The following is an 11,354-nucleotide window of genomic DNA, read 5'->3' as shown; positions in this document are numbered from 1 at the left end:
CATTGCTTGCCCTGCCCCTTTCCTTTCCCACCTTCTTCTTCCTCTGCTCCGGCAACGAAGCGCGCCGCCGGCGAGTGATGTCTAGCTCGACTTCGGCCTCCCGCCAATCATGGACGCAGTATGGTCCACTGCCGTTGACAAGATGCCCCGATTGCCCGCGCATGGAGCCTCTGAAGCGTTTGACTTGTGTGAGGGAAGAAAATGGCAACCGTGGGCGCGAGTTTGTGAAATGCTTGAGCAAGCCACAGCCGGGGCAGGTTAGATCTGTGTTCTTGACCAATCCTATGGTCTAATTTCTCCCGATTTCTTTCTTTTTTTCCTCGAATTAGGGCGGTGGATCTGGGTGGTAGATCTAGGATTCATGCGCCTCCGGCCCCCTGTTTTTCAGGTTCTGAAGAAATGTGGGCATTTTGAGTGGCTCGATGACTATGTTGAAAGGTTGAAATTGGAGGGATCAACCGGAACCCAAGAGCTCAATTTTGGGGGGCGGCTTGCCGTGGAACAAGCCCCCAATTTGGCGGACAGAGCCGATCCGATGATGCACAGTGCAGAACTGAAGTGTGAATTGAAGAAAATTGGCAAGCAACTAAACATCTGATCGATTTGAAGCAGCAAGCAAATATGATGGCTGGAGCATTTTATGGTTGTGTCATTGCTATGGGTTTATTTTACTTGATGTTCATCAATCGCTAGAATTTGTTAGAGTTTCAGTTAGTGTGTCAACTAGTTTCAGGGGTGCCCAGTAGTTTGAGTTAGCCAGGGACCATTTTTTAGATGAATTTGAATTAGTGTGAAGCAAAACTTGCTTGAATTATTGTAATGATATTCTCAGGGGCCCTATTCAGTGTTCATGCTCTGTTTTCTCTATTTTTGTTCTTCAGTTAACAGAGTACACACCCAAATTCAGTTTCTAGTAAAAAAAACAAAACTGGGCTGCCGAATAGATGTTGGGCCATGAGAAAATGGGCCCTGAGAAAATAATCATGCCCAAGACCAGCCCACCCGTGTAGGGGCACCAGCCCACCTCTAACTTCGGGAAATAAAATGGGGCCCAATGAAATGTTACTTGTCCTTTTATTTTGGCCTTTTTCTTGCACTAAATTTTGTGATGGATCACTTTTTGATGCACTAAAGCTAAATGTTAATTGTTTTTATGTATGTCTACGGTTCCATGAACTAAATGAGTTGCATGCTTGCATGAAGTGCCCGAAGTAAATTAGTTTGCATTTCCTAGTTGCACCCATGTCCATAGTGGGTTTGCATGGGGCTCCTAGTTGCATGTCCATGGTTTGGGTGTGGTGATTGGGGTGTAGAAACCCGGGCCCGTAGCAACCCATAGCAATACACGAATAATAAGCAAAAACAAACCATATCAATCCACAAATAATAGCACGAAACACACAATATATATAGTAGTATAACAATTGCAACCCATAGTTCCACGATAGCCTTACAACTTCATGATAGCCTTACAACTTAAAGTACTAATAAAACTTAATAATAGTAGCATAACGATTACAACTTAAAAAAACTAATACGATAGATCTAGATAGATGGGGGGGCACCAAACACGGGTTCTTCTGGTTCTTCTTCTCCTCCTCCTCCGGGGCCACCTCGCTCCTCCGGGCGCCGTCCTTCACTCCTCCACGTTGTTGATGGGGTACGGGAGCGTGTGCATAACGCCGTTGTTGGGGAAGATGGCGTTGAAGTCGGCGAAGATATTGTAGGTTGTGAAAGCTATGACCTCACAACCAACCCAATACGCTCGCCCGAGGAGATAGAAAGCATCGAAAGGGTTAGTGAACGTGGCGAGGAGCCCAACCACAACGCCGTTGTGGTTGACCTCCTCAAGATGGTACATCCGAGAAGAGCCGCGGGGGAGGTGGCGGAAGCCGGCCGCAAGGAAGAACTCCGTTAACTCCCTTGCGCCCCTCCACCTCGAGATCGCCCAAACCCTAAGGGTTCTCTCTACATACACTCCGGCCGGGTAGAGCCTTTCCGGCACGGTTGGGGGGAAGCGGTAGGTGGGGGCGTTGTACTGCATGGTGGTGGGGTGGCTAAAGGGCTCGATCTGGTTTGATGGACAAGAAGGAAGAAGGAGGGCAGATGAGGCAGAGGATGGGGTGTGGATGAGGGGGTGAGGGAGAGGAAGACGATAGTGCCCGGCTTAAATAGCCCAAGTGCGACGTGGTTTCACCCCGTAGAATTAATGGGCGGGCGGCGTTTGGTGGCGCCCCATGAAAGTGTGTACACGAGCATGGGAAACGGGCTGCGATCCTTCTGTGCCACCGGTCGCGGGTCAAGGGGGACGGGCTCATGCACGCGTCTGTGCCGTCGTGGGTCAAGGGCACACGCCTGCCCCGGGTTCTCTGCGTGCGCCGCCCGTGCATTCATGTTGTATCCCATTAATTTGCACATCTTGCTAGGGCCTGGCTAGAGGGCAACGTTCGGTCGATGGGAGACATGACAATAATGGACGCCTTCATTTGCCCATCTTGTAACGGGCAGCACGCCGTTTGAACTGCATCGATACCCACATCGATACCCCATGCCAGTGTATTGCGTCCTCAAAGAGGAGCACGCCATGTACATCACGCCATGCAGTGTTGGCTTTTTGGTTGTCTTCATCGGGCTGCTGCATTGTGGCCGGGTGCATGCTTTGATGCGACGATGCATCGGTTATAATGGTAGGCATGCGACAGCTTACTGCGTCGATGGGGGTGGCGGAGCAGGGCTACGTCGAGGGCATGCATGCAACGCACGGGCGCAGTTCTACGGGTGGGCATGCATGCTGCGGGTAGGCACGGGCACGCATGCAACGATGGAAAGGGCACTGCGTAGGCTTGGTCCATGCACCGCGTCAACTCTTGCCGTTGGATTCAAATGAACGGTCCCGATGCCCCAACGAGAGAGGCTGATCCAAACCCCACTGATTCAACCAATCAGCGCGTCTCATGCGGATCGATGCACATTGATTCAACCAATCAACGCGTCTCATGCGGATCGATGCACACTGTAGCTAACCCTAGCGCCTGATCTCAACCGTCCACGCACAACGATCGACGACCCGGCAGTGTGCGGGGTTTTGAGAGGGGTTTTGACTGATTAGGGTTGAGCATAACTAATTCAAAAAAAATCAAAAAATATAAAACTTGCGCACATAGTCTTATTATGTCGTATAGTAACGAGAAAAAAAATATAAATATGGTTTACATACATTTTTACGAAAAATCCTTCACAAAATTGTCATTCCTTGAATAATGTAGTATGGAGTTCAAGGGAGAGAGTAGTGGGCACCCGAGAGTAGGTGGGGTTTTGAAAATGAAAAGTGTGAAAACCTCACCAAAACTTCATTTTGGATTGACTAAGAAAGATCTTAACTTACATTTCTCATTTTCATGTTTTAAACTTGTTTTATATATAATTTTCTATTAAATCTTGTTTTTTCAAAAATAATAATAATAGAAAAGTAATTCAATAAATAGTGAGACTTTAGATTTACAGTATATAGGTAGAATAGATGTGTAGAAAAATTATTTGGCTGGTTTAGACAAGGTGCCAAAAAAACTTGCTTAAATATGAGGCCGTTTACCCTACCTTTGGAGGTCATTTGAGACACACTTTTCATGATTATGAGTTCAACTTACTAAAAGGGCTCGGAATGATCAGCAAGCAAACATATTTCAGTTGAGGTACTTTAGATAGCATTAAAACATCAATACCCATCCCTAATTCAAATTTGAGCCCAAATTTGAATTTAAATTTGAATTTTGTTTGGCTGGTTTAGACAAGGTACCAACAAACAAGTTCGAATAGAAATACGGGGATACATAGTGACTACCTGTACGTACCAAGTTACAAAAATTATTACATGCCCCAAATTTTCAAACTGTTCTCTGTTCTACCTCTTCCTACCACGTCGCCTGCCCTTCTTCACCTTGCCACTTCTTGTTTTTTGTTCTACTACACACACAAGTTCACTGATCATCTTCGTTTTCTTCACTGGTCTTTTCAACACCTCGCCAACACCCTCGTGATCAGTGTCTTCAGTCTCAATGTTGACAGCTGTTTCAGTTTCTTCGATGTGTACCTCAGCATGGGTTTCTTCAGTCTGAACCTCGACGCGCTCAGGTCCAGTTTCAACCTCGAGAGCAGTTTCTTCAGTCTGAATGTTGAGTGCAGCAGGATTTTCTTCAGACTGCTCAAGCTCGGGCACACTTCTCTTCTTTCTACCGCCATTGACTCTTGCTTTTTTTTGTTGGCCAACACTGTTCAACAACAAGGGGCTGACTTGCTCGCTTCCTCCTGGCCATTGAGAAAATGTTATAGATATAGTAATTGGAAAAAAGCACCAAATCAAAACACAAACAAATAAACAAGAACATACTTTGGCTTATCAGGAGTGTAACGGCATTTGACAGATCCCACTCTGTGCCCAAGTTCCTGACACAACTTGCATCTGTTTTTGTTACCTTTTTGGGCCCTTTTTGGCTTTCCATCTTTCTTTCCCTTCTTACTACTCTCACCTTTCTCAAACCATGCCTTGAATCTACTCTGTTTAGGCCTGCCAGCCTTTCTTTTCGTCAAGGGAGGACACATGGGAAATTCAATGTCCACTTCAGGCCACTGAGACTGATCTGTAAGTGCTGGAATTGGAGTAGCATATGCAGCTTTGAATCTTTCTACCGAATAATATTCATGCAAATATGGGTGCATGTTTATCTTCGGTTGGGATGCTAAGAAGAGAATGGCATGCTCACATGGTTTACCAGTGTGTTGCCACTCGAGGCAAGTGCAATCATGCAATTCAGTGTTAACAACATGTCTCCTTCCAGTTTTGTTATCTCTAACTTCAGCACCCCAAGGTGAAGATTTTTCAACAAACAAATGTGAAAGACATCTACTCCTATTGACCACCTATTGTACCACTGCTGGAAGCTTATCACCTTGCAGACAATCACCTATCCTTCTTCTCAATTCCCACAACCGCATGAGCATGATCCTGATTTGGTCAACCATGTCATGCACAGGCAAATCTTTTAAATCCTTCACCTTATTGTTGAAACCCTCTGCCAAATTATTGTTGATGTGGTCACACTTGATGGCAGTGTTGAATGCTGACCTGTACCATAACAAAGAATGGTAGGTGTTCAGCCATGGACCAAACTCATCACATGCTGCCATTATCTTATCAAGATGATATTTGTGTGTCTGTCTAGTGTAAGATCTTGCTGCTGGCCACATGCGCCCAAATTCTTCTCCTCTAAATTTTTTGATCAAATTCATCCACAAATGACCGAAGCACTCCCTCTGCTCAGCATGTGGGAAAACATTTTTCACTGAATATTCAAGCCCCTTACATGCATCTGTGTGTATAGCCAAAGGTGACACTGGCCCTAGGCATCTTTTCAACTGGATCATGAACCATGTCCATGAAGCCTCTGCTTCTGACTGAAACAAGCCAACAGCAATATGAAACATCCAGTTATGTCCATCTAGAGCATTGCATGCTGCCAACTGACCATTCCACTTGCCTATCAAAAATGATGAGTCTATGCTCAAATATGGACGGCATCCTGCTTTGAACCCATCGATGCAAGGCTTCAAAGCCATAAAAAACTTGGAGAACTTGACTTCACCTTCGGCTGATACTCCTGTATCTATCTCCAAAACACTGCCAGGTGACCTCTTTTCCACTTCTGCTTTGAAGTTGCAAAGCATCCTAAATGTATTTGCCCAATCACCATATAAATTTTTCATTGCCCTTTGTTTTGCCTTCCACACTGTGGTATATTTCAGTTTAATGTGGTACATCTTTTCCAAGTCTACTTTGAGTTTCTTGGCAGTAGTGTTTGGTGTTTTGGCTAAAATTGGGTGATCTTTTCTGCAACCCAAAGTTGTGATGTCATGGTTGATACTCTCTGTGAACTTGTAATACAAGTATGTTGATTGGGGATTTGGTTAACCCTGACAGTACTTCCATCAGATTGCAGTCTAGCAGATATGTACCAGTTGCAAGGCTTCACACTACCATCAAATCCTCTGCACCTCGCATAAAACTTCTTTCTATCAGTCCAAATAGTCTTGGCATCAAACTCATGTTTCACTGCATAAGTCTTGAAACACATCCTAAACTCCTTCATGCTTGGGAACAACTTGCCTACTTCAATGACAGGGTTTTCTTTGTCATACACATGCACCAGCTCATCATCATGTGCATCATCTACTTCAGCTGCAGCTTGTTCCATCAACTGTCCATCTACTTCTTCATCAGCATTAGCAGGCAAACTAGATTCACCCCTCTCCTGCTTATCTCTGTCATCGACTGGAATGCCAAAAAGTTTGGCCATCTCAATGCCAGGCATTGGTGCAATGACCAAATCAGTAGGCTCATCTAATTCAACTACATTCCAATCAATAGTTGCTGCAGTTTCAGTTTCAGTTTCAGTTCCAGTCACATGTCCCTCTTCGGGTATTACTGTAAGTTCGGTACACATGGGAATCAATGGCCTCTGTGTAGCCCAATCATCATCTACCATCTGCGCAGCCAATTGTGATGGCACATATCCAACCTTTGAAAAAAAGTTCAGATCAACGAGCTCAGCAAAAAAATTAGCCCGTTTGCTTGTCCAGCCATTTTGCCGATCGATTTCTTCAACAATCTGTTCACTATCTTCTATTCTCACAGACTCTCCTTTCCAATCATCAAACCGCAACAGTGATACTTCTTGCTCTGGACCCCAAACAATATTCTCGCCAATTTTTTCCACCCATTTCTTCACTGCCGTCTCTCCCATGTTCTGTAGAACTTGTGGATCAATCTCTGTAAACTCAACCTCCCATTTAACAATAGTGTCTCTCTCAATGTTCTGTATGCTACCATCAACTAATTTTGCCTTTGATGGAAAGAAATTGACTGTCAATTCGAAGGTCCGAGCGGCAGCATCCCCTCTGTCAGTGGCAGACAGTGTGAGCCCGTGAGAAAAAGCAGACGAGGCCACCCCCTAATTGCATGCAAAATTGGATCGGAGAGAGGCGCATTACCTATTCGAAGTTGAATCTGGCGGCTCCATCTCTGCCCACGGGCCCCCCTCACAACCTATCGATTCCGCAAGCGAAAACAGAGGAAACGAGCTGAGATCTACGGGCCGGAGAGAGGAACGGGAGGGCGACTAGGGTTTGAATTCACTCACCATTTTCTGAGGACGAAGGCTCCGCCGCTGTTGAGAACGAGGGCTCCGCCGCCGCCACCGAGAACGCAAGATCCGCCGCCACCGAAGAAGAAGGGGGGCAGAGTGGCGGGCCCGACACGGTCGGGCGGCAGGGTACGGTCAGCTGTTTTGAGGAACAATTAAGTTGGACCCACATGTCCTAACATAAACGGGCGGGCTTGGTTGACGACCAATTTAACCACATTTAACAGCCATGTCGTGCGTGGGCTATTTGCCTGCTCAAAATTGTCGCACCACAGCCATTTGCTCAAACAACGTCGCACTCTTGCCAATTCACCTCAAAAACGTCGCACAGGAGCTATTGACCCAATTGGAACCAGTTAATTGTTTCTCATGTTTGGCGTGCTCTCTCCGAAGAAAAGGGGATAGAGACACAAATATTTGGACGGACAATTTTTCTTAGAAAAGGAGGATTGCCCCTGACCTCTCCATCAGAGTAATGCATGTAGCCCCTTTATTAAGCAAAGTGATCAAAAAATCTGTGATCCAGAACAAGCTCGCTCAGAGCCGAAGAAAAATAAACAAATATAATATGCCACAACCGGCGAAAATAGAACAAGATGACTAAACACATATCCTATTATTGGACCGTCATCCAAATCGGTTGTAGATATCCCAAATTACCATCTTCCTTCGGACAGACCCAGTAACCAAAGGCTCCCTGTCTTCCGCAGAAGTGAGTAACGACCACATATGGATCCAAACAGTGGCCATGTAGATTACATGCAGAAATTTATACAAGTTTGTCTGTTAAAAACCATGTCATTTCTACAATTCCATATAGCCCAAGTAATGCACACGCTCCTATCTCAATATGTCTCGCAATATTTGTCTCTACTTCATTTAGCCACGTCCCAAATAACGTATGAATACTATTTGGAGGGGTGATACTAAAGGCCATATGAACTGAGCGCTATAATAGTTTGGCCAGCGGACAATCGAGAAAGAGGTGTCCCGAGAAAGTTTGAGATTTCATTTTCTCAGTGTCATGCATGCAGCTCTGAATGTGCACTTGTTACCGATGGACTCCGAGGTGATCAAGCATATTCCATTGGCCATGTATAAATAGCCGGGATTGCCGGGCATGGCATTACGTCAAAACCAAGGGTCAGCGTGAAGCATGGTTAAATGATGACTCGGGTAACTTCAATGTACACAGTCACGAAGCAAGCTGGAAAAGACATTGGAAAACAAGAGCAGCACGACAGGCTCTTGGGTTGCATTGCAAACTTGTAGGTTCAAGTATATCGGTTCAGGTTCAGGTGGTGCCAAATGTTGATGAAGAACAAGCTGAAGATGAAGATCAAGAACAAGAGCTAGCTCTGACCATCAACTTCTGCTCTCTGCTTCCTCTGCTTCAGAAAATCCTCTGTTTTCTGCTGAAAATCCCCTATTTTTGAGATAAATATGCACGTGTACATGCACATGTTACTGTTCCCGTGAACTGGGTTAGTGGCCGCTATCTCCCGCTATAGCGGCTGTAGCGTTTGCATGAGCTAGCCGCGAAATGGGTTAGCCCGCGATCTTAAAGTTTGGAGTTGTTCCGGAACTCTGAGCTACAAAGAATATGGGTGGACATGTTGCATGATAATCCAAGAGATCAAGAAGCGAAGGGCTCCGTTTGTGTCATGCACTTTCATGTTTGAACAGCGCAATAGCAATGGAGAGGCACATAGACTTGCTAGGATGGCGTCCTCGCTAGCTGTGGGACGGCATGTCTGGTTTACTTCTCCCCCTGGAAACTTGTGTATCCCTTCATGTTCGTGCTCCCTTCACGGAAGAAGTAATATTTGATCATAGATCGATGATTCCTTCTCAGCACATTAAAAGAATGAGGCACCAAACAGTCGCTTTTAACTCACGCATCCTTTAGGCTGCTGAATTTTGCCTTCCCTGTGCTTGAACATCTAGAGCTTGAGAATTGCGATGCCTGGGAAATCTCGCCCATGCTGAACATCTCATCGAGGTGACTCAAGATAATATGCATGTCCTGCTGCCGTTTCAACGGAGATCTACAGATTTGTGCTCTAAACCTAAACCATCTGTCTATCCTCGACAAAACATTTCGTTGTTCTGAAGGGCATGTTATAGAAAGCAGTTCTCTGTATTCTCTAGTCACAAACTCACTAGGTCTAAGATCTCGTGTCCGCCATGGCAATCATGACAAAAGATAGAATCATGGTATGCTCGATGGCCTTTCAGATGTTACAGCCTTGGAGTTGGATGCACCATTACCCGAGGTACGATAGATTGGGTTGTTCTCTATCCACGTTTTTGTGGCATGTTAGTTTAGCTGAATACTATTGATTGCGTTGCTAGATTTTGCAGTATTAGCTGGCTCTTGATATCAATGCAAGCCCCCATCTACTTTATTGTTTAACCAGCTATCTTCCCCTCTTGTACGTCGTACTACTGTTTTAACTAGCTCTGTCAAATTTCATCTTTGATGAACATAGAAGCCCATGCTCGAGAAGGGTTTGCAAACATGCCCAGTGTTCAGGAACCTCACAAGCCTTATGTTGAGCGAATGGTGCATGGCTTCCAGCTTCGCTCCGCTACTTTTCATCCTTTGGCGCTTGCCTAAGGTGAAGGATGACCTTTAAGCTCAAAATGGTACAGCTGCTTTCAGATATGCTACGGGTTTCCTTTCCATGGAATGTTGAACTAACTAATGTTACACTGCTGCATTCTGGCGCGCCGAATGCAGGAGCAGCGTGGAGCATGTAAGGTTGACCGGAGTACCAACCGCTGTTCAAGGCGGTCTGTACGCGATTGGAGCAGGTGGCTATGAAGGTTTTTCCTTACATGGATGGCAGCATAACCTTCGGATCGACCCACCACCTACTTCGACATAGGCATAGTGTCGGTCTATAGGACTCTACTGTTGCCGATTTGTCGTTTTTTATTTGATGATTTTTTTGTCGGACTTTCGGATTTGGCTGTGTGCATCCTAGTTATGCAGAGGCCGGGTGTTACTCATAATGCTTTGTATCCACTTAATGCTACATTTTGAGATAATAAAATCGCCCTTTATCATATGTAAGGCTGCTTAGCATGATCCGTGACCCAAGGAGGAATCTTCGTCAGGTGGCTATCCTAGCATCAAGAGGACTGTAGTGTATTGTAGCAAAGATCATCTGAGAGTCAGCATGTTGGTGAAGGTGCTGCTACCGATTGTCATCCCAGGTGGGGAAATCAGCATCAAAGGTCACTTGTAGTATCGTACGCATGCCCAAGCACTGCCCTGGCCTCTTGCTAGTGCTAAGGATGTGTATGTATGTCAAGAGGCGTGTTAACTTGTATCTTTTGTTAGTGCTATGGATGGTGCATCATGTTACGAACTGTTTTTTTTTTCTTGAGAGAGAGAGATTTGTAATGGTTTGAGATTATGGACAGTACATGATCCCTTATCTGTAGTAGACAGAAAAATTGTGTAGCTCCGTGGATGTGTTGTCGTTTGACACATTCAATTGGCAGAAACATGTTACTTTTCTGTGGTATGATGTCTTGCACTGCTTCTTGTGGAGGAAGACGAAAAAGAGTAGAGTTGTGACCGGCTGGCCAACGGAAAAAGAGACAAATTCAATGGAATCTTGCTGGGCTGAATTGAATGGAATCATGCTGGGCTATTGTGCTGCCCAAAGGAGACCTTCTGATAGTAATTCCAAGTTCATTTGATGCAAAGGGAGTGAGCCTAGCTCAACTGCTTGGGGGAGTGGATGTACAAACCCAACACCTGGGTTTGAATCCTTAAGGAGGCGAATTTAGGTTCCTATTTATTCCTCCATTTATTGAGAATTAAGTTTGCTGTGTGGTGAAATCACTCATCAAAAAATATCTTGATACTCATTTTTTTTAAAAAATCTGAGGACCATGTTTATCTTGGTACTCATACTAAAATAGCTGTATGCATCCCTAGTTGGTGCAGAGGCCGGGGAAGTGAAATTCTCCCCCATTTTTAAGACCTATGCAAATAATTAGTACTCCACCCAAAGAAATTTGCGACACGGGCGGCTAATCCTAGCCGCCGCCGGCGGTCCCCCTCCCCCTTCTTCTCCTCCTCGTCGCCACTAGAGGAGCCGCCGATGCGTCGCGCGGCTGCCGAGGAAGGTGGCGGCGAGG

This window comes from Triticum dicoccoides, chromosome 3A (assembly GCF_002162155.2).
Source record: "Triticum dicoccoides isolate Atlit2015 ecotype Zavitan chromosome 3A, WEW_v2.0, whole genome shotgun sequence".
NCBI lineage: Eukaryota > Viridiplantae > Streptophyta > Magnoliopsida > Poales > Poaceae > Triticum > Triticum dicoccoides.
The sequence above is the reverse complement of the archived record's forward strand: the minus strand, read 5'-3'. Positions refer to the sequence as shown.